Below are 26,240 nucleotides of genomic sequence, written 5' to 3' on the forward strand. Positions count from 1 at the left end.
TATGGCTGCATAGCATTCCATGGTGTATATGTGCCACAGTTTCTTAATCCAGTCTGTCACAGATGGACATTTGGGTTGATTCTAAGTCTTTGCTATTGTGAATAGTGCCGCAATAAACATACGTGTGCATGTGTCTTTATAGCAGCATGATTTGTAATCCTTTGGGTATATACCCAGTAGTGGGATGGCTGGGTCATACGGTACATCTAGTTCTAGATCCTTGAGGAATTGCCACACTCTTTTCCATAATGGTTGAACTAGTTAACAATCCCACCAACAGAGTAAAAGTGTTCCTATTTCTCCACATCCTCTCCAGCACCTGTTGTTTCCTGACTTTTTAATTATTGCCATTCTAACTGGTGTGAGATGGTATCTCATTATGGTTTTGATTTGCATTTCTCTGATGGCGAGTGATGATGAGCATTTTTTCATGTGTCTGTTGGCTGTATGAATGTCCTCTTTTGAGAAATTTCTGTTCATATCCTTTGCCCACTTTTTGATGGGGTTGTTTGTTTTTTTCTTGTAAATTTGTTTGAGTTCTTTGTAGATTCTGGATATCAGCCCTTTGTCAGATGGGTAGATTGCAAAAATTTTCTCCCATTCTGTAGGTTGCCTGTTCACTCTGATGGTAGTTTCTTTTGCCGTGCAGAAGCTCTTTAGTTTAATTAGATCCCATTTGTCAATTTTGGCTTTTGTTGCCGTTGCTTTTGGTGTTTTAGACATGAAGTCCTTGCCCATGCCTATGTCCTGAATAGTACTACCTAGGTTTTCTTCTAGGGTTTTTATGGTATTAGTCTAACATTTAAGTCTCTAATCCATCTTGAATTAATTTTCATATAAGGAGTAAGGAAAGGGTCCAGTTTCAGCTTTCTACTTATGGCTAGCCAATTTTCCCAGCACCATTTATTAAATAGGGAATCCTTTCCCCATTTCTTGTTTCTCTCAGGTTTGTCAAAGATCAGATGGCTGTAGTTGTGTGGTATTATTTCTGAAGACTCTGTTCTGTTCCATTGGTCTATATCTCTGTTTGGTACCAGTACCATGTTGTTTTGGTTACTGTAGCCTTGTAGTATAGTTTGAAGTCAGGTAGCATGATGCCTCCAGCTTTGTTCTTTTGACTTAGGATTGTCTTGGCAATGCGGGCTCTTTTTTGGTTCCATATGAACTTTGAAGCAGTTTTTTCCAATTCTGTGAAGAAACTCATTGGTAGCTTGATGGGGATGGCATTGAATCTATAAATAACCTTGGGCAGTATGGCCATTTTCACGATATTGATTCTTCCTATCCATGAGCATGGTATGTTCTTCCATTTGTTTGTGTCCTCTTTGATTTCACTGAGCAGTGGTTTGTAGTTCTCCTTGAAGAGGTCCTTTACATCCCTTGTAAGTTGGATTCCTAGGTATTTGATTCTCTTTGAAGCAATTGTGAATGGAAGTTCATTCATGATTTGGCTCTCTGTTTGTCTGTTACTGGTGTGTAAGAATGCTTGTGATTTTTGCACATTACTTTTGTATCCTGAGACTTTGCTGAAGTTGCTTATCAGCTTAAGGAGATTTTGGGCTGAGACAATGGGGTTTTCTAAATATACAATCATGTCATCTGCAAACAGGGACAATTTGACTTCTTCTTTTCCTAACTGGATACCCTTGATTTCTTTCTCTTGCCTGATTGCCCTAGCCAGAACTTCCAACACTATGTTGAATAGGAGTGGTGAGAGAGGGCATCCCTGTCTTGTGCCAGTTTTCAAAGGGAATTTTTCCAGTTTTTGCCCATTCAGTATGATATTGCCTGTGGGTTTGTCATAAATAGCTCTTATTATTTTGAGGTACGTTCCATCAATACCGAATTGATTGAGCGTTTTTAGCATGAAGGGGTGTTGAATTTTGTCAAAGGCCTTTTCTGCATCTATTGAGATAATCATGTGGTTCTTGTCTTTGTTCTGTTTATATGCTGGATTACGTTTATTGATTTGCGAATGTTGAACCAGCCTTGCATCCCAGTGATGAAGCCCACTGGATCATGGTGGATAAGCTTTTTGATGTGCTGCTGAATCCGGTTTGCCAGTATTTTGTTGAGGATTTTTGCATCGGTGTTCATCAGGGATATTGGTCTAAAATTCTCTTTTTTTGTTGTGTCTCTGCCAGGCTTTGGTATCAGGATGATGTTGGCCTCATAAAATGAATTAGGGAGGATTCCCTCTTTTTCTATTGATTGGAATAGTTTCAGAAGGAATGGTACCAGCTCCTCCTTGTACCTCTGGTAGAATTCAGCTGTGAATCCATCTGGTCCTGGACTTTTTTTGGTTGGTAGGCTATTAATTATTGCCTCAATTTCAGAGCCTGCTATTGGTCTATTCAGGGATTCAACTTCTTCCTGGTTTAGTCTTGGGAGAGTGTAAGTGTCCAGGAAATTATCCATTTCTTCTAGATTTTCTAGTTGATTTGCGTAGAGGTGTTTATAGTATTCTCTGATGGTAGTTTGTATTTCTGTGGGGTCAGTGGTGATATCCCCTTTATCATTTTTTATTGCGTCTATTTGATTCTTCTCTCTTTTCTTCTTTATTAGTCTTGCTAGCGGTCTGTCAATTTTGTTGATCTTTTCAAAAAACCAATTCCTGGATTCATTGATTTTTTGGAGGATTTTTTGTGTCTCTATCTCCTTCAGTTCTGCTCTGATCTTAGTTATTTCTTGCCTTCTGCTAGCTTTTGAATGTGTTTGCTCTTGCTTCTCTAGTTCATTTAATTGTGATGTTAGAGTGTCAATTTTAGATCTTTCCAGCTTTCTCTTGTGGGCATTTAGTGCTATAAATTTCCCTCTACACACTGCTTTAAATGTGTCCCAGAGATTCTGGTACGTTGTATCTTTGTTCTCATTGGTTTCAAAGAACATCTTTATTTCTGCCTTCATTTCGTTATGTACCCAGTAGTCATTCAGGAGCAGGTTGTTCAGTTTCCATGTAGTTGAGCGGCTTTGATTGAGTTTCTTATTCCTGAGTTCTAATTTGATTGCACTGTGGTCTGAGAGACAGTTTGTTATAATTTCTGTTCTTTTACATTTGCTGAGGAGTGCTTTACTTCCAATTATGTGGTCAATTTTGGAATAAGTGTGATGTGGTGGTGAGAAGAATGTATATTCTGTTGATTTGGGGTGGAGAGTTCTATAGATGTCTATTAGGTCCACTTGGTGCAGAGCTGAGTTCAATTCCTGGATATCCTTGTTAACTTTCTGTCTCATTGATCTGTCTAATGTTGAGAGTGGAGTGTTGAAGTCTCCCATTATTATTGTATGGGAGTCTAAGTCCCTTTGTATGTCTCTAAGGACTTGCTTTATGAATCTGGGTGCTCCTGTATTGGGTGCATATATATTTAGGATAGTTAGCTCTTCCTGTTGAATTGATCCCTTTGCCATTATGTAATGGCCTTCTTTGTCTCTTTTGATCTTTGATGGTTTAAAGTCTGTTTTATCAGAGACTAGGATTGCAACCCCTGCTTTTTTTTGTTCTCCATTTGCTTGGTAGATCTTCCTCCATCCCTTTATTTTGAGCCTATGTATGTCTCTGCATGTGAGATGGGTCTCCTGAATACAGCAGACTGATGGGTCTTGACTCTTTATCCAGTTTGCCAGTCTGTGTCTTTTAATTGGAGCATTTAGTCCATTAACATTTAAGGTTAATATTGTTATGTGTGAACTTGATCCTGCCATTATGATATTAACTGGTTATTTTGCTCGTTAGTTGATGCAGTTTCTTCCTAGCCTCGATGGTCTTTGCATTTTGGCATGTTTTTGCAGTGGCTGGTACTGATTGTTCCTTTCCATGTTTAGGGCTTCCTTCAGGGTCTCTTGTAAGGCAGGCCTGGTGGTGACAAAATCTCTAAGCATTTGCTTATCTGTAAAGGATTTTATTTCTCCTTCGCTGATGAAACTTAGTTTGGCTGGATATGAAATTCTGGGTTTAAAATTCTTTTCTTTAAGAATGTTGCATATTGGCCCCCACTCTCTTCTGGCTTGTAGAGTTTCTGCCGAGAGATCTGCTGTTAGTCTGATGGGCTTCCCTTTGTGGGTAACCCGACCTTTCTCTCTGGCTGCCCTTAAGACTTTTTCCTTCATTTCAACTTTGGTGAATCTGGCAATTATGTGTCTTGTAGTTGCTCTTTTCGAGGATTATCTTTGTGGCGTTCTCTGTATTTCCTGAATTTGAATGTTGGCCTGCCCTACTAGGTTGGGGAAGTTCTCCTGGATGATATCCTGAAGAGTGTTTTCCAACTTGGTTCCATTTTCCCCCTCACTTTCAGGCACCCCAATCAGACGTATATTTCGTCTTTTTACATAATCTCATTTTTCTTGCAGGCTTTGTTCATTTCTTTTTCTTCTTTTTTCTTTTGGTTTCTCTTCTTGCTTCGTTTCATTCATTTGATCCTCAATTGCTGATTCTCTTTCTTCCAGTTGATTGAGTCGGTTACTGAAGCTTGTGCATTTGTCACGTATTTCTCGTGTCATGGTTTTTATCTCTGTCATTTCGTGTATGACCTTCTCTGCATTAATTGTTCTAGGTGTCAATTCTTCCACTCTTTTTTCAAGATTTTTAGTTTCTTTGTGCTGGGTACGTAATTCCTCCTTTAGCTCTGAGAAGTTTGATGGACTGAAGGCTTCTATTCTCATCTCGTCAAAGTCATTCTCTGACCGGCTTTGATCTGTTGCTGGTGATGAGCTGCGCTCCTTTGCAGGGGGAGATGTGCTCTTATTTTTTGAATTTCCAGCTTTTCTGCCCTGCTTTCCCCCCATCTTTGTGGTTTTATCTGCCTCTGGTCTTTGATGATGGTGACGTACCGATGGGGTTTTGGTATAGGTGTCCTTCCTGTTTGATAGTTTTCCTTCTAGCAGTCAGGACCCTCAGCTGTAGGTCTGTTGGAGATTGCTTGAGGTCCACTCCAGACCCTGTTTGCCTGGGTATCAGCAGCAGAGGTTGCAGAAGATAGAATATTGCTGAACAGCGAGTGTACCTGTCTGATTCTTACTTTGGAAACTTCCTCTCAGGGGTGTACTCCACTCTGTGAGGTGTGGGGTGTCAGACTGCCCCTAGTGGGGGATGTCTCCCAGTTAGGCTACTCAGGGGTCAGGGACCCACTTGAGCAGGCAGTCTGTCCATTCTCAGATCTCAACCTCTGTGTTGGGAGATCCACTCCTCTCTTCAAAGCTGTCAGACAGAGTCATTTGCATCTGCAGAGGTTTCTGCTGCTTTTTTTGTTGTTGTTGTTTAGCTGTGCCCTGTCCCCAGAGGTGGAGTCTACAGAGACAGGCAGGTTTCCTTGAGCTGCTGTGAGCTCCACCCAGTTCGAGCTTCCCAGCGGCTTTGTTTACCTTCTTAAGCCTCAGCAATGGTGGGCACCCCTCCCCCAGCCTTGCTGCTGCCTTGTGGTTAGATCGCAGACTGCTGTGCTAGCAATGAGGGAGGCTCCGTGGCCGTGGGACCCTCCCGGCCAGGTGTGGGATACAATCTCCTGGTGTGCCCGTTTGCTCAAAGCGCAGTATTGGGGTGAGAGTCACCCGATTTTCCAGGTATTGTGTATCTCAGTTCCCCTGGCTAGGAAAAGGGACTCCCTTCCCCCTTGCGCTTCCCAGGTGAGGCGATGCCTTGCCCTACTTCAGCTCTCGCTGGTCGGGCTGCAGCAGCTGACCAGCACTGATTGTCTGGCACTCCCTAGTGAGATGACCCCAGTACCTCAGTTGAAAATGCAGTAATCACCGGTCTTCTGTGTCGCTCGCTCTGGGAGTTGGAGACTGGAGCTGTTCTTATTCGGCCATCTTGCTCCGCCCCCTCCACATTTTCTTAATCCAGTCTGTCACTGATGGACATTTGGGTTGATTCCAAGTCTTTGCTATTGTGAATAGTGCCGCAATAAACATACGTGTGCATGTGTCTTTATAGCAGCATGATTTATAACCCTTTGGGTATATACCCAGTAATGAGATGGCTGGGTCATATGGTATTTCTAGTTCTAGATCCTGAGATGTCCAATATAGCCTAAGTATATTAAAAAAAGAATACGAAGAATTCATTTAAAGTTATACTTTAAAAGAAATTATTTCCAGGGGCAGAAAGATCTTAAGAACTATGATTAAATTTCAAAATGGCTAGTACGTTTCTATTATAAAAAAGTCCTTTTGACACAAGTCTAATAGCTGTCCTTTCAATCAATTTTAGATTCACATAATCTGAAAAAGATCAGATTCTTGCAAAGTAGGAAAGTTCAACACAGTGCTATCACATTTGTAATAGACCTGATGCAAGACATATTTGCAGATATCAGTGAGACTTACCTCCATTTGCTGACTTCTAGGACTGATTTTAACACCTCTGTCAACACTATGCTATATTTTGTCATAGCTTTTGGAATTTTTCAAAGTTGTTTCAAAGTTGATTACTTTTATTTCTCCTTTGAACAGACTTTACAAAAACAGAAACTTGTATTTTACTGTTGAACATTTATTATAATGGAATAGTCTCTATCTTTTATATTTCCATGTTTTTACCTCCACACAACCCTAAATATTTACAAACATGAGAACCATTGAGAAAATAGCTTTGGCACATGTCACTGTTTGCTTTACATGAGTCCTTCCTCTCTGTAATGGCTCAAATGCAGGCAATTGTTAACAATTAACATTGGATCACACTTCAGTGGATTTATATCTGAATAGCACAAACCCTTTGTGTCCTACTTAATAAGGTAGTGCTGCTAATGCGTTGCTGCTTTCTAACAATTTCTCAGGTAGCCATACTTTCTTCTAAAGCCATGCATAAAACTTCTATGCCGGGGATTAATTTTTTTTGGTTCATTGTAAATAGCAAGATAAACAACCTGTGGACAAAATTCAGTGTAAGTGTGCACACTCTAAATAGGGTTAAAGAACTCCTTAATGCTGATATTTCCTTAGCTTGGTAGTAAAACAAAATCAATGCTAATTTAATAGGGGTTCACAAACCAAGTTTTGCTTTCATTGCCCTTTTAAAAAGAGTATAGGGCTGTAGTTATAAACAGAATTAGTAATTGCTTGGTTGATATGCCTGTTGAATAGCAGATGATTTTTATAGTCTATTCCTTTTAAAGTCTGTTACCTTAATTTTAGATATATTACTTGATAATGAGACTGTTGATTAGAATGGTTGCATTAAACCTGTTTATAATTTTTAAAGTGATTTTTAATTTCCTCTAAACACCCTTCCTTCTGGCAGAGGAAAAAATTGCTTGTGGGGTGTACAAAATTGGCCCTGTTTTTCTTAGATGATCTTTAATTACACTTTAAAGCAGAGTTTCTTAATGGGGAATTGGAATTCTGCTTGTAAGAAAATTACAGAGGGTATTTGGGGATCTGCTATTAGCTGCAGGAACAAATAGAGAGATTAGTGAGACAAATGATCAGTAGCCTAAAAAAATTACCAATGGGAGACAATGATTAGCCCAGGGAAGATCTGGCTGTGGTCATAAAGGCTGTCTAAATTATGAGCTTATCAAACTTGTTTTAAGAGCTGTTAAGAAGAGGTGGTTTATGTTAGCCATCAGGAATCAGTGAAGGGGTCATTCTGGAGAATAATAAATTCACTATGACCTCTTCCCATGCCTCAGCCAACAACAACAGTGATCTATGCTGGAGTTACAGATTAGAGAAGAAAAAGCAGGGGCCCAGGAGTCTAGAACCATTGATGAACCGCCCATTGATGGAGCCAGGGGAAAAATTTTTTATTTTTTCTTTCTTTTTTTCAAGTTAAATGATTTTAACGTATTCATACAGTTACACATCTATCACCACAGACAATTTTAAAACACTTTTATTACTCTATAAAAGAAATCCTGGCTCTCTGGGCAGGGCATCTGTGAAAAAAAGGCAGCAGTCCCAGTCAGGGACTTAAAGATAAAACTCCCATTTCCCTGGGACAGAGCACCTAGGAGAAGAGGCAGCTGTGGGCGCAACTTCAGCAGATTTAAATGTTCCTGCCTGCTGGCTCTGAAGAGAGCAGCAGATCTCCCAACACAGTGCTCCAGCTCTGCTAAGGGACAGACTGCCTCCTCAAGTGAGTCCCTGACCCCCGTGCCTCCTGATGGGGAGACACCTCCCAAGAGGGGTCGAGAGACACATCATACAGGAGAGATCCAGCTGGCATCTGGCAAGTGCCCCTCTGGGGCAAAGCTTCCAGAGGAAGAAGCAGGCAGCAATCTTTTCTGTTCTGCAGCCTCCACTGGTGATACCCTGGCAAACAGAGTCTGGAGTGGATGCCCAGCAAACTCCAGCAGACCTGCAGAAGAGGGGCCTGACTATTAGAAGGAAAACTAACAAACAGGAAGCAATAGCATCAGCATTAACAAAAAGGACAACAATGCAAAAACTCCACCTTAAGGTCACCAACAACAAAGACCAAAGGTAAACAAATTCATGAAGATGAGGAAAAAAAACGTGCAAAAAAGCTGAATATTCCCAAAACAAGAATGCCTCTTCTCCTTCAAAGGATCACAACTCCTCACCAGCAAGAGAACAAAACTGGACAGAAAATGAGTTTGACAAATTGACAGAAGTAGGATTCAGAAAGTGGGTAGTAACAAACTCCTCTGAGCTAAAGGAGCATGTTCTAACCCAATGCAAGGAAACTAAGAACGTTGATAAAAGGTTAGAGGAATTGCTAACTAGAATAATCAGTTTAGAGAAGAACATAAATGACCTGATGGAGCTGAAAAACACAAAACGAGGACTTGGTGAAGCATATGCAAGTATCAATAACCAAATTGATCAAGAAGAAGAAAGCATACCAGAGATTGAAGATCAACTTAACGAAATAAAGCAGGAAGATAAGATTAGAGAAAAGAGAATTAAAAGGAACAAACAAAGCCTCTAAGAAATATGGGACTATGTGAAAAGACTGAACCTACATTTGATTGATGTACCTGAAAGTGATGAGGGGAATGGAACCAAGTAGGAAAACACAGTTCAGGATATTATCGCGGAGAAGTTCCCCAACCTAGCAAGACAGGCCAACATTCAAATTCAGGAAATACAGAGAACACCACAAAGATACTCGTCAAGAAGAGCAACCGCAAGACACATAATCTTCAGATTCACCAAGGTTGAAATGAAGAATAAAATGTTAAGGGAAGCCAGAGAAAAAGTCAGGTTACCCCCAAAGGGAAGCCCATCAGACTAACAGCAGATCTCTCGGCAGAAACCCTACAAGTCAGAAAAGAGTGGGGGCCAATATTCAACATTCTTAAAGAAAAGAATTTTCAACCCAGAATTTCATATCCAGCAAAGCTAAGCTTCATAAGTAAGGAGAAATAAAATCCTTTACAGACAAGCAAATGCTGAGGGATTTTGTCATCACCAGGCTTCTCTTACAAGAGCTCCTGAAGGAAGCACTAAATATGGAAAGGAAAAACCGGTACTAGCTACTGCAAAAACAAACCAAAATGTAAAGACCATTGACACTATGAAGAAACTGCACCAACTAATGGGCAAAATAACCAGCTAGCATCATAATGACAGGATCAAATTCATACATAACAATATTATCCTTAAATGCAAATGGGCTAAATGCCCCAATTAAAAGGCACAGACTGGCAAATTGGATACCAAGACCCATCAGTGTGCTGTATTCAGGAGACCCATCTCACATGCAAAGACACTCACAGGCTCAACTTAAAGGGATATAGGAAGATTTACCAAGCAAATAAAAAGCAAAACAAACAAACAAACAAAAACAGGAGCTGCAATCCTAGTCTCCGCTAAAACAGACTTTAAACCAACAAAGACAAAAAAAAAAAAAAGACAAAGAAGAGCATTACATAATGGGAAAAGGATCAATGCAACAAGAAGAGCTAACTATCCTAAATATATATCCACCCAATACAGGAGCACCCAGATTCATAAAGCAAGTTCTTAGAAAGCAAGTTCTACAAAGAGACTTAGACTCCTACACAATAACAGTGGGAGACTTTAACACACCACTGTCAATATTAGACAAATCAACAAGACAGAAAATTAACAAGGATATTCAGAACTTGTACTCAACTCTGGACCAAGGGGACCTAATAGGCATCTACAGATCTCTCCACCCCAAATCAACAAAATATACATTCTTTTCAGCACCACATAGCACTTATTTTAAAATCGACCACATAATTGGAAGTATAACACTCCTCAGCAATTGCTAAAGAATGGAAATCATAACAAACAGTCTCTCAGACCACAATGCAATCAAATTAGAATGCAGGGTTAAGAAACTCACTCAAAACCACATAACTACATGGAAATTGAACAACCTGTTCCTGAATGACTACTGAGTAAATAATGAAATTAAGGCAGAAATAAATAAGTTCTTTGAAACCAGTGATAACAAAGACACAACATACCAGAATCTCTGGGACACAGCTAAAGCAGTGTTTAGAGGGAAATTTATATCACTAAATGCCCACAAGAGAAAGTAGGAAAGATCTAAAATCGACACCCTAACATCACAATTAAAAGAGCTAGAGAAGCAAGAGCAAACAAATTCCAAAGCTGGCAGAAGATAATAAATAACTAAGATCACAGCAGAACTGAAGGAGATAGAGACATGAAAAACCCTTCAAAAAAAAAAAAAAAATCAGTGAATCCAGAAGCTGGTTTTTTGAAAAGATTAACAAAATAGATAGACCACTGTCCAGACTAATAAGAAAATAGAGAAGAATAAAATAGACAATAAAAAATGATAAAGGGGAGATCACCACTGATCGTACAGAAATACAGACTACCACCAGAGAATACTATAAACACCTCTACGCAAATGAACTAGAAAGTCTAGAAAAAATAAATTCCTGGACACATACACCCTCCCAAGACTAAACCAGGAAGAAGCTGAATTCCTTAATAGACCAATAACGAGTTCTGAAATTGAGGCAGTAATTAATAGCCTATCAAGCAAAAAAAGCCCAGGACCAGACAGAGTAACAGCTGAATTCTACCAGAGGTACAAAGAGGAGCTGGTACCATTTTTTTCTGAAACTATTTCAAAAAATGGAAAAAGAGGGACTCCTCCTAACTCATTTTATGAGGCCAGCATTATCCTGATACCAAAACCTGACAGAGACACAACAAAAAAGGAAAATTTCAGACCAATATCCCTGATGAACATCCATTTGAAAATCATCAATAAAATACTGACCAATCGAATCCAGCAGCACATTAAAAAGCTTATCCACCATGATCAAGTGGGCTTCATCCCTAGGATGCAAGGCTGGTTCAACATACACAAATCAATAAACATAATCCATCACATAAACAGGACCAATGACAAAAGCCACATGATTATCTCAAGAGATACAGAAAAGGCCTTCAATAAATTCTACACCCCTTCATGGTAAACACACTCAATAAACTAGGTATTTATGGAATGTATATCAAAATAATAAGAGCTATTTATGGCAAACCCACAGCCAGTATCACACTCAATGGGCAAAAACTGGAAGCATTCCCTTTGAATACCAGCCCAAGACAAGGATGCCCTCTCTCACCACTCCTATTCAACATAGTATTGGAAGTTCTGGTCAGGGCAATCAGGCAAGAGAAAGAAATAAAGCATATTCAAATAGGAAGAGAGGAAGTCAAATTAACTGTTTGGAGATGACATGATTGTATGTTTAGAAAATCCCGTTGTCTCAGCCCAAAAACTCCTTAAGCTGTTAAGCACCTTCAGCAAAGTCTCAGGATCCAAAATCAATGTGCAAAAGTCACAAACATTCCTATACACCAATAACAGACAGAGAGCCAAATCATGAGCAAACTCCCATTCACAATTGCTACAAAGATAATAAAATACCCAGGAATACAACTTACAAGGGATGTGAATGACCTCTTCAAGGTGAACTACAAACCACTGCTCAAGGAAATAAGAGAGGACACAAACAAATGGAAAAATATTCCATGCTCATGGATAGGAAGAATCTATATTGTGAAAATGGCCATACTCTGCAAAGTAATTTACCAATTCAATGCTGTTCTCATCAAGCTACCATTGACTTTTTTCACAGAATTAGAAAAAAACTACTTTAAATTTCATATGGAACCAAAAAAGAGTCGGTATAGCCAAGACAATCCTAAGCAAAAAGAACAAAGCTGGAGGCATCACTCTACCTGACTTCAACTATACTACAAGGCTACAGTTACCAAAACAGCATGGTACTGGTACCAAAACAGATATACAGACCAATGGAACAGAACACAGGCCTCAGAAATAACATCACACAACTACAGCCATCTGATCTTTGACAAACCTGACAAAAACAAGCAATGGGGAAAGGATTCCCTATTTAATAAATGGTGCTGGGAAAACTGGCTAGCCATATGCAGAAAACTGAAACTGGATCACTTCCTTACACCTTATACAAAAATTAACTCAAGATGGATTAAAGACTTAAATGTAAGACCTAAAACCATAAAAACCCTAGAAGAAAACCTAGGCAATACCATTCAGGATATAGGCATGGGCAAAGACTTTATGACTAAAACACCAAAAGCAATGGCAACAAAAGCCAAAATAGACAAATGGGATCTAATTAAACTAAAGAGCTTCTGCACAGCAAAAGAAACTATCATCAGAGTGAAGAGGCAACCCACAGAATGGAAGACAATTTTTGCAATCTATCCATCTGACAAAGGGCTAATATCCAGAATCTACAAAGAACTTAGACAAATGTACAAGAAAAAAACAAATAACCCCATCAAAAAGTGGGTGAAGGATATAAACAAACACTTTTCAAAAGAAGAGATTTATGTGGCCAACAAACGTATGAAAAAAAGGTCATCATCACTAGTCATTAGAGGAATGCAAATCTAAACCACAATGAGGTATCATCTCACACCAGTTAGAATGGTGATCATTAAAAAGTCAGGAAACAACAGGTGCTGGAGAGGATGTGGAGAAATAGGAATTCTTTTATACTGTTGGTGGGAGTGTAAATTAGTTCAACCATTGTGGAAGACAGCGTGGTGATTCCTCAAGTATCTAGAACTAGAAATACCATTTAATCCAGCAATCCCATTACTGGGTATATACCCAAAGGATTAGAAATCATTCTACTATAAAGACACGTGCACATGTGTGTTTATTGCAGCACTATTCACAATAGCAAAGACTTGGAACCAACCCAAATACCCATCACTGTTAGACTGGATAGAGAAAATGTGGTACATATATATCATGGAATACTATGCAGCCATAAAAAAGAACGAGTTGCTGTCCTTTGCAGGGACAGGGATGAAGCTGGAAACCATCATTCTCAGCAAACTAACACAGGAACAGAAAACCAAACACTATATATTCTCGCTCATAAGTGGGAGTTGAACAATGAGAATCTATGGGCACAGGGAGGGGAACATCACACACTGGGGGCTGTTGGGGGACAAGGGGAGGGATAGCATTAGGAGAAATACCTAATGTAGATGGGTGCACCAAACCACCATGGTACATGTATACCTATGTAAAAAACCTGTACGTTCTGCACACGTACCCCAGAACTTAAAGTATAATTTTTTTAAAAAAGTGAAAAAAGAAGAAAAAAAAACCAAATCCTGTACCCCTTAACCATCACCTCCCAAACCCCCATCCCTCCTAGGCCTAGGAATGAACAAACACAGTAATCTGTTTTCTGTCTCTCTAGATTTTCCTGTTTTGAACATTTCATATAAATAGAATCATATGATATGTTCTCCTATGCGACTGACATCTTTCACTAAGCATAATGTTTTCAAGGTTCATCCATGTTGCATCATGTATCAGTACTTCATTTATTCTTATTGCAGAATAATATTTAATTTTATGGATAGACTACATTCTGTTTCTCCATTCGTCAACTCATGGACATTTGGGTTGTTTTCACTTCTATGCTAAGTTTTTGTGTGGACATAGGTTTTCATTTCTCTGGGGTTTATACCAGTGAGTAGAATTGCTAGGTTATGTGGTAACTCTGTGTTTGCCATTTGAGGAATTGCAAGGCTTTTCCAAAGTGGAGCCAGGGGAAAGGTTTTAGTTGGTTTTCTGGAGTGAGAAGGCAGAGACAGAAGGCAAGATGAAAGTAATGCTGTTTTCCTCTTAAGAAGGTCAAAGGTAATCAGAATTGGCAGTAGCCAACATGTTGTTGGTAAACTTTCTGAGAGCCTACCATGTCAGAGAGGGTGAGAGGAGCCAGAGCTAATGTGCCAAAATGTTTAGCAACTTTATTTTACAAGATGAGCATTTCAAAAATGAAGTTTTAAAGCTCTCTTTACAGATGTAGGCATTTCCAACATGAAATGTAATTATAACCTCTAGGCTAGAGCTAGAGCCAGGGAGAAAGGAACCTAGAGCTAGAGAGAAAGGAACTGAGTGTGAGCTAAGAACATGAAGCCTGTGAGAAAGAAACAAGTCTACAGTAAGGAAGTACAAAACTTAGTCTTGTGAAAGATGTTTCCACCTTCTGTGAGGTTTAAACCATTGTGCAGAAAGGACCATGATTACCTAGTGACAGCTTTGATGTCACCAAGTGCTCTCTCTCCAGCTCTCACTCATTTTTCTGTGTGACCACATTTTAAAACTCTACACCTCAGTAAAAGATCAAGTATATAGTAGGTGTTTAATAAAAATATGTGGCCGGGCATGGTGACTCACATCTGTAATCTCAGCTTTTTGGGAGGCTGAGGTGGGTGGATCACTTGAGGTCAAGAGTTCAAGACCAGCCTGACCAACGTGGGGAAACCCTGTCTCTACTAAAAATACAAAAAAATTAGCCAAGTGTGGTGGCACATGCCTGTAGTCCCAGGTAGTTGGGAGGCTGAGGCATGAGAATCGCTTGAACCCAGGAGGCAGAGGCTGCAGTGAGTCAACTCTGACTCACCACCGTACTCCAGCCTGGGCAACAGAGTGAGACTCTGTCTCAAAAAAATATATGTGGACTCTGAATTAATAACTCTGTTTATAGATGAATTTGTTGGACAAAGATACATTTTATTCATAAATTGATTGATTTTGAGGACTAGTTATGTTGAAATTTTTTACACACCTTTTTTCCCCTTAAATTAGAGTGGATAAGCTTCTTAATACACCAGAGCTTTCTTCCTAAGATTTACAATTTGTTTTTAGTCATTGTTTAGATATTTTGAAAAATGGAGTAGGTCCAAGTCAACTTAACTACTTGTTAAATGACTAACTACTCTGTGTAAGACACCACAATAGGCACAGGAGAACACGAAGAAAGTGACACTTGTTCTGTGTCCTCAAACAACTTTAAAAAAAACCTAGTAATATTTGTGTTTCAGTTTTAAATTTGAATCACAGAAAAATGATTAAAAATAAGGCTGTGGGTGAGTATGGTGGAAGGGGTAGACATTGTACCAGCTGCACTCTGCTCTTCCTTGGATTAATCATCATCCTGGGTGTTATCTAAGCAGAACTGTCTGTCTGAGGTTATACCACTTAGGTCATAGAAGGCTTGTTTTTCATGGGCCAAACAGAACCAGGTTCTCTGTCAAAAGTTAATTAGTAATAAACGATGATAACATTATTAACAACGTGGAGGAGGCAATTCAGTGGCCTGGCTTGTTGTTTATTGATGTTTGCATTGTGGACTGTCACTGTTGTATATATTTTTGTTTCCGTCTTATTTAGAGCACAGAGTCACAGGAAATTAATATTTGTTAAACAAACATATGAAGGGCTATACAACTCGTTTTTTTTCATTCATTTACAAGTTTGTAACAATAACATTTATAAAAGCAAAAAACCTTTTTGAGGATGATCCCTGTCCATGGCCTGAAAATACTTTAGGGAGAAGCAGCAGTGTACCCAGGTTGTGGCTTGGGGTGGAAGTCAGAAGAGCCTTCAGCCAATATATCCATCATGGCCCCTGCAGGCACTGGAGCAACACCAAAAACATTTCCAAACGGTCCTCCTTAGTGTTCCATTTTCCAAATCATAGGCTTTCTAGGGGCTGAGAGTGCACATTTCCTTCACAGGTGGAATGAGTCTGCCTTTCTGAATTTTGAATAAAATACAGGACCTGAATGGTATCTGTATCAGTTAACATTTTTAAAACAAAAAACTGTCTGTCAAGACTGCATGTTCTCACTCATAGGTGGGAATTGAACAATGAGAACACTTGGACACAGGAAGGGGAACATCACACACCGGGGCCTGTTGTGGGGTGGAGGGAGAGAGGAGGGATAGCATTAGGAGATATACCTAATGTAAAAGATGTGTTAACGGGTGCAACACATCAACATGGCACATGTATACATGTGTAACAAACCTGTACATTGTGCACATGTACCCTAGAACATAAAGTATAATTTAAAATAAAACTGTCCCTCTAGGGTTCACAATATCTGTCTTCTTTTCATCCTCCTGATTGGGAAAATTTAGATCAGAGACAGACACAGGCTTACTTATCATACCTGCCCAGGCACATGTGTATATGCACACACTCACTGCTTCCCCACCACCCAACACACAGAGAGGAGACAGTGAAAATAACGGGGGTGGGGATGCAGAGTGGGAAACTATTAGACTTATTTGGCAGTCATTTTGTATCTGAAAAAATTGCAGTCTCCATATTTGACCAAAGCCATAATGGTACCCTAGTTCTAATCACCAGCTTCCTCATTTCATTTCTCAAAGATTTAACTTCTGAAAGACTCAGACGTTGGATAATATATTTTTGAAAGGAGACAGTTTTAAAATAACTACTTAAGTTATTTAAAGATTGTTCCCTTTGTTGTTGGACACTGAGCACAAAGAACGTCAATCTGAATTGCTGTGGGACATTTTGTTTTATGCTACTGTCCAGGAGAATAACAAAATTTTAGTTTAAGCTATAGTTGGAATTACTCTTCAAAAATCTGATAGCTATGCACCTACAAATACCTTGCTTTAAACAACCTTCAGAATCAGTTCTATTATTGTTCACTTACTACACGCTGTAAAAAATTGGATAAAACTAGTGGTAGCAAAATATTGAGCTGACTGTGGGCCTGAGACATGGCACTGTGTGATTCTTTTTGTGAGATCCACAAATTTTAATTAAGGTCCACAATTGCACATCCTTCTATTCAAAGTAATCCAAAATACTTTCTTAGTTTTATAACTCAGTGACTTTTTATATTAGCACTTTCAGATTGACCATTCATATTTCCAAATTTTGGTGGAGACTAGAGCTTTCATAAGTCATCCAAAAATATTGGATCTATCACCCCATGAGACTACTATGTATTTATTGTTTCCTTTTTTAAAAAAATTTCACAAGAGAAGTATACTAGCTCCAAGAGGCTGTGAGTCGTCCTACTTTAAATGGTAGTGGCAGAAAGAAAAACAAAATACCTTGTTTACCATTGGTGATTTCCAAATTGTTGTGTCTTCCAGATAGCTTAGAGAGGTTAAATTACTACAATGAACACCATTTTGAAAATATGTTTCTCTTGGTATCCAAAGACATCAAGTTAAAAATCTTAGTTTCATGGAATTTTAACATAACCCACATTTTGGGGGGAAGAAAATCACAAAGGATTTTCATGTACTGTTATCTCAAAACCCTGCAATGTTAGCTGACCACCAGCGTTGTTTTCTTGGGGTAGATAATGTTTTCCAGCTGTCCCGTTACCACCTCTTCCTTGTTTCTCTTATTTGGGCCACCACTTGCTCTTCACTGTAACCAAATAGTCGAATCAGTGTTGACTGTATTGCTATTATAGATAAAAAAAAAAAAAAAAAAAAAAAAAGAAGAAGAATGAAGTGAGTTTATATCATGGCACTCTCTATCAATTAGGAATCAAACTCTGAGCTCCCAGGTGATTTCATCAAGGCCTAGAGAAGGATACCAGCCACAGGGCAAATTGCAGAGAGAAAATTCTTTCCTGAAGTACAGAGGTTCTCATAGCTATTAGTTTTAACCCTGCTAAGTCAATTATTTATTATGAATGTAGAAATGGAATTATAGCAAATGCAGATGTGTATATGAATTGCAATATTGACCTGCTTTACTCAATGCAGAGTCATGAAACGGGACAATTTCCCATCAAATCCTCATACTACAATAGAACTTTCAATGTGTGCCCACAAGGGCAGCCCTCCCAATACTCTATATTGCCTTTTAAAGCAATAGGAGGCTTCTTAAGGCTCTCACAGATTTAATAAAACCTCCATCAAATTTCGGTTGCTGTAGCCCCAAACAATCAAGTTTCAAGGACTTGCGAGGCCTCACCTGGATTTGCACGGCCGTGGAGCCAGACGGAGTTTTTATTAAACCTGATCTCACACTGTTGGAGATGTTGGTGGAGTTGAGCGAATGAGCAACTGGAGCCGCTCCATGGTGGGACAGATCCAATCGGCAATCCTCTGTGCAGGCATCCCCCAGCACTGCTTGCCTGTTGTATGTTGCAGTGTTTACATAGCGTTTTCACAGAAGGATTCATTTAGGATTAACTTAATTGAATAAACACAAAGCTGCATAATTTATGGACCAAAATAGTTTTTCCTGGTTGGGTTGCTGACTAGCATTTCCTTTCTCCCTAATGGAATATTGTAAAGCCCCCATATTGTTATAATCAGAATTTCATCTTTGAGTTGATTCTGTTCATTTGCATAATATGATTTTATTATAAGCCAGATGTATAAATAATTGCTCATAAAGAGAGCTTTTCCCTCAAGCAAAGTAATGCAAATATATGTGTGTATATATACACAGATGTGTGTATATATACAAATATAGCTTATGTTTAATTTTTTATTTTTCTAATAGAATAACTAAATCCAGTAGCAAAATCTTTTCATTATGTGGATTATACTGAATTCTTGTTCGTGTTTACCCCCAAAAAGATAATTTAGGAAAATCAATACAGTGGCTGAGATTTTGCTAATGAGATAGGATAGAGTACATGCTGGGAAGGTGTAGTGATTGTTCTGGGGCCCCAGAAAATTAGCCATCATGGTACTTCCCTATTTAAGAATCCATAATATTCCCTGTTGTCTGTTAAATCAAGTTTGGAATGCTTTACTTGTATTTCAAGAGCTTTCATAATCTGGCTTCATCCTACCTGTCCAGCCTGATTAACCCTGCTCATTACTACATGCCTTCCATTAGGGATTGGTGAGCAGTGATAATCACTCCCCATGGGCACCACATATGGCCTCGTACCTCATTTGCTGAAAATGCATCATGGTCTTTGCACCTGCTGTTCCCTCTACATTGAATGCTCGCTCAACTTTTTGTGCCTGCCAGTTGAAATGTTAGCTATTTTTAAAGATGCTGCATAGAATCCATCATCTCAGGATGAGAAGGAAACTGACTACTCAGTCTTACACTGAACTTCCACTTCTGTGGTAGGTTGAAAAATAGCACCCCAAAGATATGTCTAATCCTCATCTCTAGAACCTGTGAATATTACTTCATTCGAAAAAAAAGGTCTTTGCAGATACAATTAAGGATTTTGAGATAAGGAGATTGTCCTGGATGATCTGGGTGGGCCCAAAATGCCATCGCAAGCATCCTTATAAGAGAAATGAGAGGGAAATTTGACACACAGAAGAGGAGGAGGCAAGTGACTGTGGAGGCAGAGATTGGAATGATGTCGTCACAAATCAAAGAAGGCCTATAGCCACCAGAAGCTGGAGGAGGCAAAGACGTAATTCTCCCCTGGATTCTTAGTAAGGAGTGTGGCCCTGATTTTGGATTTCTGGTCTCCAGAACTAGGAAAGAGTAAGTTTCTGTTTCTTTAAGCTACCAAATTTGTGGTAATTTGTTACCATAGAAAATAAAGACACCTTCTTTGGAAAGTACTGAACGTTTACTCTGGTACAGGTAAGAATCTAATCGTTCCCTAATGCTTCATGTGTGGCTGCTCTCTTCCCAAATAGATTATAAATTATTGGTAGGCTCTTAGAGGTAACTGGCACAGATATGGTCATAGAATATCACTGAATTCTTTTGGAATATGTACTGCTTATTTTTAACATACTGGAAGAGACAAGATGCTGGTTGTCTCTCAGTGTTCTGTTGGCAATTGATATTCTTGCTTCAGGTAAATAGTCACCTCTACAATGTGACTGTGGATCTAAATAAACTGTTTTCTCTTGAACTGTCTGTGCAAAAGTATAATAGATGTAGGTATTTGATATGTCTTTGTTATCTAGTCCAGTATCCTCCTCATCTACAAATCCCCTGTGTGGTAATTTTTTGGTTCCCAGGGTTGCAGACACACCTGCAGTCCATTTTTATCTGTTACAGAATGTCATCATTGTGGCTGGCTCCCATTTAAATTTCTCATCTTTCCAGAGGAAAGGGTCCAAAGGGCTTATGAGATTGGCAGTGCTATACCTCAGCTTAGCATTCTGGGCTTATGCAACTACAACAGGGCTAGCAAAATTAGCAGGCACAAGAAACATATAAGGCCAGACCTCATGAGGCCAGGCTGCACTTCCCCTGATGTCCAGGGCTCTCTAGAGCAGAACTCATAGTGCCTCAACACTGGAGCATGGAACATAGCTGGATGGGAATGAAGCTCAATGTCCTGACTTGATAGTCTTCTGACAATAATTTAAAATGACTCATTTATAAGGACGCTAAATTTTTAAGAATGAGTTCCTTCAAGTTAAATATTTTGGAATACATTTTAGTTTGGCTGTTCGCAGTAACTTTTATTTGGTCACAAATGTAAGTCAAGGTAGAAAGTGTAGGCTGGTTATGCCTGGTTCTGACATTGAGAACTTTAGAACCTCCTCTGAGGTATATCAATATTTAGAAATTTGAATTTCAGAGGAAAAGTTCACCTAAATATTCATCTACAGGAGATCTGAACTAGGTTCTTGGTTTACCACAAGACTAGTCTCTGGAGACAGAGATGAAAACACTTGATCAAATTAATTTATAACTGCCTTTTCAGGCTGTTACATAGTAACCCATGGGTATTCTAAGGGGAAACTTCAATAATATTTCTAATCAAGGGGCTACTGGTATCAAAATAACTAGTGCTTTCCTGCCTGTCTCTATGAGGACAGTTTAAATACTGTAAAAAATAATCAAGACTCTTTTCTCTACTTTTTAATAATATTGTCCCCAAGTGGTACTATTGGTAAGCCTGAGGGCAAATCTCAGGATATTCCTAGCATGGTTTCCCAGAGAGGGATTCTGTAAGCAAAATTTCCTTGATAATGAGACAAATAATTTTCCCTGATTTACTGCTAGCCAAAATGTGTGCATTTAAATCTAGGTAACCACACTCATTGTAGCCTTTTTGTTAATTTCTCCTAGGTTGAAGAAAGCCCTTACTAAAGGGAGTTCTTTAGCTGCAAAACTATTTAGATCCTTTTCTGAGTGGTGGCTCACCTGGTTTAACTCTTCAGATGTAGTTAAAGTAGAAGGGACACAAAGAAAAGTCAATCTAATTTACAAAAAGCAATAACTTGTGATAACCAAATTCATCCAATTGGCTTTTGAGTGTCTCCTCAAAGTTGTAAATTAACTTTCTTTTCAACAAGCTGCAGGTCTGAGTCTCTCCATCTGTTACTCCATAGGATAAGCAGGTAGGCTATAGGCTTAGTAATTTTATCACTAACCAGGACCATATTCAGTATAACTAAATTGAAAAAGTTTAAAAAATAATTTTAGACACTTTGTAGGGTTTATTGGTTTATCAATGGCTTTTGGATCATATACAGGAACTGTCAATTAGGCATGTCATCTGATCCTGATCTAGCCTTTCAAAGTTTCTTTTAGCATTTGTCTACATACTACATCAAAATCACAGTGGGGAAAGTGAATTCCATTTGTAAGTGGCATGAAAAAAGGCTTTCTCCATGTATATATATATATATATATATATATATATATATGCATATATATATATATATATATGCATATATATATATATATATGCATTTCTAATGATTTTCTGTGGTTCAAAGATGAACTGGATGCTCCCTACCAAATGGAAATATGCTTCACATTCTGCTGATCCCAGAATGTCACCTACACTTAATACTGCCTTTGGACTCAGGGATGACTTCCTACAGGAGGCGATGCTTTAAGAGTGGTTTTGTCGGGCAGATAAAAGGTCAGTGAGCCCTCTGGCAGAAGGAACAGCACATTTATATGTAGGTTGGAGACAGCTTGACACGTTGGGGCACTTTAAGTGGTGCCTCAGAGCCAATTGTACTTCCAAACTATAGTCCTAAACTCAGCCTGGGAAGCTCTCAGCCTGCAGCTTTTGAGTGAAAGTGTGTCAGTTGCTTGCTTTTCAATTCAGAGAATTGCTTTGGTCTCTGCTGTCACTTTTATGTCCTAAAACTGTCTTCACTTCTATGTGGGTTCCCTGAATTTGGTTCCTTTGCCTTCAGACAAGCACCTTTCTCCTGCCCGGTCTTGGAAACAGCTAGCATGGATGTTTGCCAGGATTTTGATCCAGCCTTTCCCCAAAACAGTCTCGGCTTTCATTGGATTCCCTTCTGGGGGCGGCCTGCAAGGAAGTGACACCAGCCTCTGTCCCAGGTTCCTGGCCCAGACCTTGTCCTTTTTGTATAAATAGGATGGGGATCACTGGTATCCAGGATGCAAAACCAGAGTGGTAGGAAAGGGCCAGATTGCTGAGGCCCGTGCATGGTACGTTAAAGTATTTGGAGTCTATCCATAGCTTTGGTGAGCCACTGGGTGAATTGAAGTAGTGCAGTGAGGTGATCAATATCCATTTTATAAAGATGACCTTGGTGGTCTGGAGGAAAGTGAATGAAGAGGGGAATAACAGGAAGCTGTGCCAATACTCAAATTACAATTGAGGAACAAAGGTAATATCAGAGAGGTTAAACAAGGAAAGAGATTCAAAATATTTTAAAAAGTAATGTTGATGAGAATTGTTGACTTGGATTTAAAAGTAAGAGAATGGGAAAGAGAGAGAGGTTAAGAAAACTTGCAGGGTGGTGGTGCCATATTACTTGTAATAGGATCACAGGAGGATGATCAGTTTAAGGAGAAGTTAATGGAATAACAATGGACTTAGTCATAATACATCTTGAGTGTGAGTCTTCTATGAGGAATCCAGGTAGAGCAACCCAGTACACAGTTGAGAGTGTGAGGAGAGATGGTTAAAGGTAAAGGCCTATGAGTTGTCACTGGCACCCATAAATTGTGGTAGAATATTATTCAGCTCTTGATAATTATAATTACTTAAAATGATAATTACTAAGACTAAGTAGAATATGAAAACATAAAAAGAACAGGGTAAAAAATTGTATTTATTGTGTGACTTCAACTATATAAAAATTGTGTTTGTAAACAGATAAAAGTGTTTGTAAACAGATAAAAGGGAAATAGAAAAATTAAACACAGCAGATTTGTTAAGATGGTGGATTATTTTTAAATTTTTCATATTCTACCTCTTTTAAAAAAGAATTTGCAGTGTCATGAGACATCATTAATTTTCTAAAAGCGTCACTTCTGTGGTTATAATATTGTTCATGTAATACATTAAAAATTGCAAGGGCTGTTGGGCATGGGTGTGAAAATATTAATAAGAGATATCATATGAGAAAGTACTTTGTAAACTTCCATGTGAATGATTATTACAATATGAACATGATCCTTTTTTGACTGTCTAAAGAAGTGATATTTTCGTAGTTAACTTCTAGTATTTTGTGTTCTAGATGTTTGTGTTAGTATACAGATTCTCTACATCATTTTGAAGATCATAGCCACGGAATTTCCTGAAAATTTATAATATGAGTAAAACACAAGTAAAAAAAGCCTTTGATAAAATTTGCTTGGATTATCAGACTCATTTATCGAGCAACCACTGTATGCCAGGTGCCATGCTGATGACATATGAAAAGAATAAAACATACCTTCTATCTTCAGGAATCTTAGAATTTGGTGCAAGAAATGAAAAGCAAATAAGCAATTATTCAGTGTGATGGGTTAGATCAAGGGGAGTTTACCCAGAATTTTAAGGGAACACATCACATAAGGCACCAGAGACTTTCCAGAGAAGATGGTGTCTGCAATGAGTGTTGAATAATGTGGAGAAGTTGAGTTAAGGACTTGGGGGAAGTACCTTCCAGGAAGGGGAAGACATCATATGCAAACTCTCAGAAGTAAGCAAGTGTGACACATTTGGACAACTTGTAGAAGCTTACTTTGGCTTTTCATAGAGCTGGTATAGAGGGCAAGTGATACTGAAGGTAGAGGGCAAGTCTAAATGGTATTATTTGCTATGCTCAGAATATTGGACTTGGTCCTGTAAGAAGTGGTGAGTCATTGGAAGACTAGCCATGGGAATCACATAATTAGAAAAGTTATTCTGGATGTAGTGTGTTGAATGATTGGGACGGACCTGGAGGGAAGGACAAGACCCCTGTAACTGTTGCTATGATGCAGAAAGAGAAATGTGAGCCTGAATTGGGTAAGCAGGACTGAAGAGTAGAAAATGGAGGTGGGAGCTATTCATGAAGAGGAATCAGCAACACTTGGTGTCAGAGTGTAGAAAGTGAGGGAAAGAGAAGAGTCAAGGATGATCCCTGAGTTTCTGGCTTGGAGAATGAGAGAAAGGGGAAAACAGGAGGAGCAGGTTTGGGTTGGTAAGCTCGATTTTGGTACATTGAGTTGGAGGATTCTGTGGGATAGCAGTGTGATGAAAAAAAAATCGAATAGGTGGTGACATATCAATCTGGACTTTGGATGAGATATTTGACTAAGATTTCTCAGGCGAGGGAGCTAAAAATCTGAAGTGGACATTGAAGAAGTCAGTACTGTGTGTCTGGCACATATAGGATGCAGATGCAAGTGAATAAATTAATGGAGTTGTGGATTCTTTGGAATTGGAGGAAGCTTCAAGGACCATCTAGTCTAATAGATCACACAGTGACTCAAGTTGGATTCAGAAACCTAGGCTTTATGAATTTACATCCAGTTGTCTTTCTGCTGTATATTGCTGCTGGGGTGGACATAGAAGAGAGAACTGAATGAAGAAAAGCATGAAAGAGGAAACTGACTTGGTGAGAGCAAGAAGCAGGAGTTTGCTACCAAGTAGTGGTAAATGAGGTGACCATCCCCGGCTCTCACCCAACACCAACACACCAGACCAACTTCTGAGGTCCTGTGATGGTAGCCAGGGGAGAGGCCTCTTGAATGGCATTCCTAAAAGGCAGTCAAATTTTCATGGCTTGTCCACCTTCTGGAGGCCCAGATTTCTCCCCCTTTCTTTAGGTGAGGGGTCACTTTGCTTCTATGTGAGAGTTATGAAGGGCTGCTTTGTTCCGGGAGAAATTTTGTCACCTGTACAAGTCAAAAACCATGATTTCCATGGTTCTGTGAACTCAGGCAAAATCATGGATTTTCATAAAGAAAGATTCAATTGTGTAATAGCTTTCTCACTGCTGTGATGTTTCAGGACAACCTAACTGTAATGTCATTTCCATGCTTCTAAATTGTTTTTTATCACAGATGAAATGAAATGAAGCTGTTAATGACAAGCTGAATGGGAAATGCATCTGGCAGCCCTGTGAGGGATGGATCAGCTGCCCTCTCCTCATGAGAGCGACACCTTGCTTTTATTTTGCCCAGCTCTTCAAAGTGAAATGGCAAATAGCATTAGCAGATCAGGCCAGGAGGACTGAAGGCAACTTTGTGGTGTATGTAATTTGGTGCTTCTTTGCTGTTGGATGTATTTGTGTTAAGTGCCCCCATCTACTCAAATATCAGAGGAGGAATTTTTGAATTTGGGTAGTACTGACTCTCTTAGGTTGGTGGGAAGTTTGCAGGGTAGACTGTGTGATAAAGAAAATTAGCAATTTCTTGAGACTGGCCTCCTTGAGGCCTGGGTAAAAGGTTATAAGGACAGATCTCATTAGGCTGAAAGGTGTTTTATATTATCAAAGCAGGGCTTTCTCAAGGCTGTTTGTCCTTTTGCCTGGGGGAAGATGAGTTTTCTAAATGACTCAACTAACTTCTTTTTGGCATACTTTTGCATTTGGTTCATGTCCAGGTACCAGAAAGAATGTAAATATGGAATGAATCAACTTTTTCCACATTTTTCTCTAGCAGTTCTTTTATGAAGAACAGATTTTCCATAGAGGAAATTAAAAAATACATAAAACTGAGAAACGATGGTGTTGTTGAGAGCGGCCTCATTTTCCATGTCACTTTGTAACTGGCAATGCACACTGTATTCAAATGGCGTTAATATAAAGTATAGAGTTGTTTCAATTA

This window comes from Rhinopithecus roxellana, chromosome 1 (genome assembly GCF_007565055.1).
Source record: "Rhinopithecus roxellana isolate Shanxi Qingling chromosome 1, ASM756505v1, whole genome shotgun sequence".
Lineage (NCBI taxonomy): Eukaryota > Metazoa > Chordata > Mammalia > Primates > Cercopithecidae > Rhinopithecus > Rhinopithecus roxellana.